The following is a 6,444-nucleotide window of genomic DNA, read 5'->3' as shown; positions in this document are numbered from 1 at the left end:
AGATATCATGCTGAAAAATACATGGAACACAGTCATACTTATTGTCCAGTAGTTTGTTTCCCGATTTCTGATTTGTTTGACATAGAACTTAATTGAACACATCAATTGAGTCATGATCGGGCCCGACACATAAGTCAAAACAAAATCATCGATGGGATATCACTTTTAATCCACTTAGGATAAAAGGAACAGATAAACTTCGACTTATATGCTTGTACTAGTTACTTGTTAAATTATACACAACAACACGTTTTATAACATCAAGTTACTGATGCGTTTTCGTGCTATCAATGCACAACCAACTCGTAATCAACAACTCATCTATCTTGGTTTGAAGACTATAAGATATTATCGTCTCACAATTACTTGTGATAAATTCCATGAAGTGATTCATGTGAGCATTGGTTTAATCCAATACTCAAACCTTATTTCAGGAGCACTCATGAACGTTGTAGCAAGCATTTGCTATGTCTAAACACCTTAGACAATCTACAAGCCAATTTATGACAGTTTAACTTCATAACCTACTTCCAAAGTATGATCGACTGTGGATAATTTGAATAATCATATTATTCTGGAAGTTAAAACATGCAATATGAAACAATAGTAAACAATTGACACAAGATAGTAACTTTAATCATAAATAAAACTCCTTTATTCAATCATCAAATGTCAATTACATTTAAACTATTACAAGTTTCGAAACAACCTATCTAATCACTAAAACTAATATCGTCTCTTAGGCCAATGCTCTTAGCATGCAGCAAATGCTTAACCCTACTCAGTCCCTTCGTAAGGAGATCTGTTGGGTTATCCTCTGACAATATCCTCTTCACTACGAGGATCCCCTCTTCTACTCGATGTCTTATGAAGTGATATTTTCTGTCAATGTGCCTGGATCTTCCATGATCCCTTGGTTCCTTGGTTAAGGCGTCCTTTACGGCTGGTACAACTCCAAGGTCTCCGATGAAGTTATTTAGCCATATTGCCTCCTTCGACGCTTCGCTTGCTGCTATGTACTCTGATTCGCACGTTGAATCAGCTACAGTCTCCTGTTTGGAACTTTTCCATGTTACTGCTCCTCCATTTAGGGTAAATACCCAGCCCGACTGAGAGTGGAAATTATCTTTGTCGGTCTGAAAACTGGCATCACTATACCCTATCACTCTCAAGTCATCACTCCCACCGAGGGTAAGAACCCAGTCCTTAGTCCTCCGCAGGTACTTAAGAATGTTTTTTACTGTAATCCAGTGTGCTCTACCAGGATTCCCTTGATATCGACTAACAATGCTCAAAGCAAAAGCCACATCAGGGCGAGTACATGTCATAGCATACATGATCGAGCCAACGGCGGAAGCATATGGTACTCGACTCATTTATGCTATTTCAGCATCAGTACTCGGACTTTGAGTCTTACTCAGTTTGGTATTCCTCTAGATAGGCAAATCTCCTTTCTTGGAATTCTCCATGTTGAAACGTTTCAACACCTTGTCCAAGTAGGTACTTTGACTAAGTCATATTAGTCTTTTACTCCTATTTCTCAATATCCTTATCCCTAGAATGTAAGCAGCTTCCCCGAGGTCCTTCATAGCGAAACATTTCCCAAGCCAGGACTTAACCTCCTGCAAGGTTGGAATGTCGTTTCCTATGAGAAGTATGTCATCCACATACAACACCAAAAAGCTAACTATACTCCCACTAGCTTTGACATATACGCAGGACTCATCCTCGCTTCTCGAAAAACCAAACTCTTTGACTTTCTCATCGAAAGAAAAATTCCATCTGCGAGATGCTTGCTTTAATCCATAAATGGATTTCTCACGCTTACACACTCTTTTAAGGTACTTCGCATCTACAAAACCCTCTGTCTGACTCATGTAAACATCCTCAGCCAACTTCCCATTAAGGAAAGCGGTTTTGACAACCATTTTCCATATTTCATAATCATGAAACGCAGCTACGGCTAGCATAACCCTTATAGACTTAATTTTCGCTACTGGTGAGAAGGTCTCGTCATAGTCAACTCCAGGAGTTTGAGTAAAGCCCTTCGCAACCAATCGTGCCTTATATGTGTGTACTTTCCCATCCATGTCGGTCTTCTTTTTGAAGATCCATTTGCACCTGACCGTCTTACGACCTAGTACATTTTCAACCAAGTTCCAAACTTGATGTTCATACATGGACTGAATCTCGCTGTCCATTGCCTCTTTCCTTTTAGTAGACTCAGGGCCCGTCATGGCTTCCTTGAAGTTAGATAGCTCATCCAAATTTTCCAGTGTACTATCACTGATAAACGTATCACCTTCCGTAGTAATATGAAAACCATAAAATTCTGGTGTCATCCTAACTCGAGAGGAACGTCGAAGAGGTAATGACTCGTTAACTGGTACAACAGGAGTTTCCTCCCCAGGTTTGGCGCTAGTGTTAGAGGTTCCTTCATCGCTTGACTCTTAAAGCTCTTCAAGGTCAATTTTCCTCCCACTGTCCTCTTGGCATATGAGTTCTCTTTCACAAAAGACACCCCTTCGTGCTACGAAGACCACGCTCTCACTAGGTCTATAGAAAAATATCCAAAGGATTTATGTGGGTAGCCGATGAAAATACAACGCTCACTACAAAGTTCGAGCTTGTCGTTAGTCTCTCATCTTACGAAAGCCTCGCAACCAAAACCTTGATATGTGCTAACGAGTGAACCTTCCCTATCCACATTTCGTGAGGTGTTTTGGAAATCTTCTTAGTTGGGACTAGATTAAGGATATGAGCAGCAGTCTCTAAGGCATACCCCCAAAATGAGATAGGTAACGAAGCTCGACTCATCATGGAACGAACCTTGTCCAACAAGGTTCGATTACACCTCCCAGCCACACCATTAAGTTGTTGTGTCCTAGGTGGCGTCAATTGTGAAACAATTTTACATTCCTTAAGATAGTCGTGGAACTCGATACTAAGATACTCCCCACCTGGGTCGGATCGGAGCATCTTTATCTTCCTGCCCAATTGATTCTCCACTTCTTGCTTAAACTCTTTGAACTTTTCAAAGGTTTTTTACTTGTGCTTGAATAAGTAGACATATCCATATCTGCTATAATCGTCGATAAAGGTTACATAGAAGCAATTAGCATCCCTTGTGGCAGATCTAAAGGGTCCACACACATCGGTGTGTATGAGATCCAACAAACCCTCGCCTCTTTCACGAGTACTAGTTAAAGGTGACTTGGTCATCTATCCAAGAAAACAAGATCTGCACGTGTCATCCAACTTTAAGTCAAATGACTCCAACACTCCATCCTTTTGGAGTTGGGCTACGCGCTTCTTGTTGACATGTCCAAGACGACAATGCCACAAGCATGCTTTGTCCAAACCATTGGACGAATCAATATGCAATACATTATTTCCTAAATTGTCTACAACCATCACAGTTTCATATATTCCATTACAAGGCAATGCTTTAAAATAAAACTTGTCATTATAGAATGCATTTATAGAACCAATTTCATTATTAAACGAAAATCTAAAACCTTGTTTATACAAACCATGAAAAGAAATAATGTTTCTCGCCATATCTGGCGAGTAGAAAATATTATTCCACTCTAAACCTAACCCATTACAAAGCAATAAAGAATAAACTCCAATCTTGGTGACAGGCAACGCTTTCCTATTCCCCATGATCAAGTTCATCTTCTCATGCTCCACATCCCTACTTCTTCTTAGACCCTGCAAATCAGAACAAACGTGAAAACCACATCCTATATCAAGGACCCAAGAACTAGCATGCGATGAGTTATTAGATTGAATAGTGTAAATACCTGCAAATGTGGCCTTTATCTTCCCATCCTTAATGTCCTGCAAGTATTTAGGGCAGCTTCATTTCTAGTGCCCTTTTTCTTGACAATGGAAGCACTCTGCATCCTTTGGATTGGAAGAGGGAGCAGCAGAACCACATTTGAACCTACTTGAAGAGGATCCATCATGAGACTTTCCCTTGTGATTCTTGAAAGGGGCTTTCCTTTTCTTCCCTTTCCCATGTCCAATTGCCAGGACTGGGGCAGCAACAGTATGAGTGGGTACAACAGATTTTCCTTTTAAACTACTTTCAGTAGTTCTCAGAAGGCCTTGAAGCTTGCTTAGAGTGACTTCCTCCTTGTTCATATGATAAGTCATGCGGAACTGATCATAACAAGGAGGTAAAGAGTGTAGGATAATATCAATAGCCAACTCTTCATCAAAGTTGACATTCAACTTCAGCAAGCGGTCCACATATCTCTGCATCTTTTGTAAGTGGGCCATGATGGACTCTCCATCCTTCATTTTTGTTGTTATCATGGAGGAAATTATTTCATACCTTTCTTGTCGGGAACTCTGATGGTACCTTTCCATCAAGTCTTGGTGCATCTCGAAAGGCCAGAAGTCCTTCTCATGATCCCTATACTCAGAAGTCATAGTGGCTAGCATGATACACGACACCTTTGTCGCGTCCTTCTCATGAGCCCTATACTCAGCCAATAGCTCAAGAGTAGCAGTTTCTTCATCAATCTCCTTTAGCTCTTTGTCGAGGACATATTCCTTTTCCTCGTAGCGAATGACCATGCGAATGTTTCGAATCCCGTCATTGAAATTCGACCCATCAAAAATGACCCTCCCACATAAGTCATAGTGGCTAGCATGATACACGACACCTTTGTCGCGTCCTTCTCATGAGCCCTATACTCAGCCAATTGCTCAAGAGTAGTAGTTTCTTCCTCAATCTCCTTTAGCTCTTTGTCGAGGACATATTCCTTTTCCTCGTAGCGAACGGCCATGCGAATGTTTCGAATCCAGTCATTGAAATTCGACCCATCAAAAATGACCCTCCCACATAAGTTCATGAGGGAGAAAGAGTCAGAAGCATTTGAGTTCGAAGCATTGTTTGAATCAGACATCTGAAAAGAAAGACAAGTTTCATTAGATACAAATTCCTTAATATTACACCCAAATGAAATATTAAGGCTAGGATCCAACACAATATTTCATAATTCGGAAGAGGGATGCCGTAATCCAATTGCAAAATATTTGAAGGTAGGTAAATGACGATTTACCAATTTCACCACCCAAAACTAAAATTTTAAAGAATTAAGTTTTATGAAATTCCTAGATCTTTGAGATTCATTGAACTTTTCAATGGCATGTTTAAATCTCGATTATGCCCTTCAAGTTTGTGACTGGGATACCGAGGATCACAAACAAGGTGTGAATAACCATGCAAATTAGCTTGGTACTCTCGAGTCATTTACCACCTAATCAATGTGTCAGTTAACCACACACGCTCCATTGATCTATGATAATTCTCAAGCTACCCTTTGCCACCCTTGCTAGTCCAAGTTAGTGTGTCGGTTAACCACACACGCTACACTAATGACTTGCCAAGGTGCAAAGTGCAATTTCATGGAATAGCACCAATTTCACATTTTTCCTAAAGTAACTAAGATTGGGAATTTAGAAAAACATCTAGTTACTTTTATAATTATCATTATACTTTTTAATGAGAATTAATGTCCTATCCTACCCGTTCGGCTAACGACCCTCCACCAATCAAGGAAGCGGTGGGTGAGATTAGACACCCATTCAACCGCCATTTTATAGGCAGTTTCCTTATACCCCCCTTATAGATCAGCTTCGTGAATGAGGCCTACTAACGGTAAGACTGACTGTCTTATACATATATATAAGTATTAATGTTTTAATATTATAATAGTATAAGGGTTGAATTTTAGACTTTTAAAATTCTAGGGTTTAGAATTTAATGTTTCATAACTGAGACTTTTCAAATTCCAAAACTTGAGGACAAATTTTGAAACCTTTCAAAACTCTCTTGGATCAATTTGATAACTATTAAATTAATCATATAATTAACTATATCACAAAATTGACCTAATCTAATTTCATATAGCAAGATGATTCAAATCAAATTCTACAAATAATCAAGTAATTATCTTAAAATTTGACAATCATCATTCAATTGGATGAGGACAATCATTACCTTATCATAAAAATCAAATTTTATCAATGAAAACAGTTTGTGGTAATGATCCTAATCTAAAACTGGTCAAAAACTCAAAAAAAAACAGCAAACAAATGATCCAACTCGTCGAGCCAGGCAATGGACTCATCGAGTTGGCTCAACTGGGGATCAACTCGTCGAGTTCCTTCATAGGACTCGACGAGTTTAGTAGTCAGTGGCCAAAAATGAAAAATTTTCCAGATTTGAAAATAACACAATTGCATCAATATAACAAAAAACTCCCTAGGCTTTGATACCACTGATGGGTTTTGAGCACTATAACATCCCTATGGTGCACATACAACCCTAATGCTTTGGATCTAAGTTTTCTCAAGTTATACATGTAATTTCATTTTATCCAAAGCATATACCCTAGCTAGCATGCAATTGGAGATATACAACATAAA

Source organism: Lactuca virosa, chromosome 1, assembly GCF_052849685.1.
Source record: "Lactuca virosa cultivar CGN04683 chromosome 1, Lactuca_virosa_CGN04683_v6, whole genome shotgun sequence".
NCBI lineage: Eukaryota > Viridiplantae > Streptophyta > Magnoliopsida > Asterales > Asteraceae > Lactuca > Lactuca virosa.
This window is presented reverse-complemented; position numbering follows the sequence as displayed.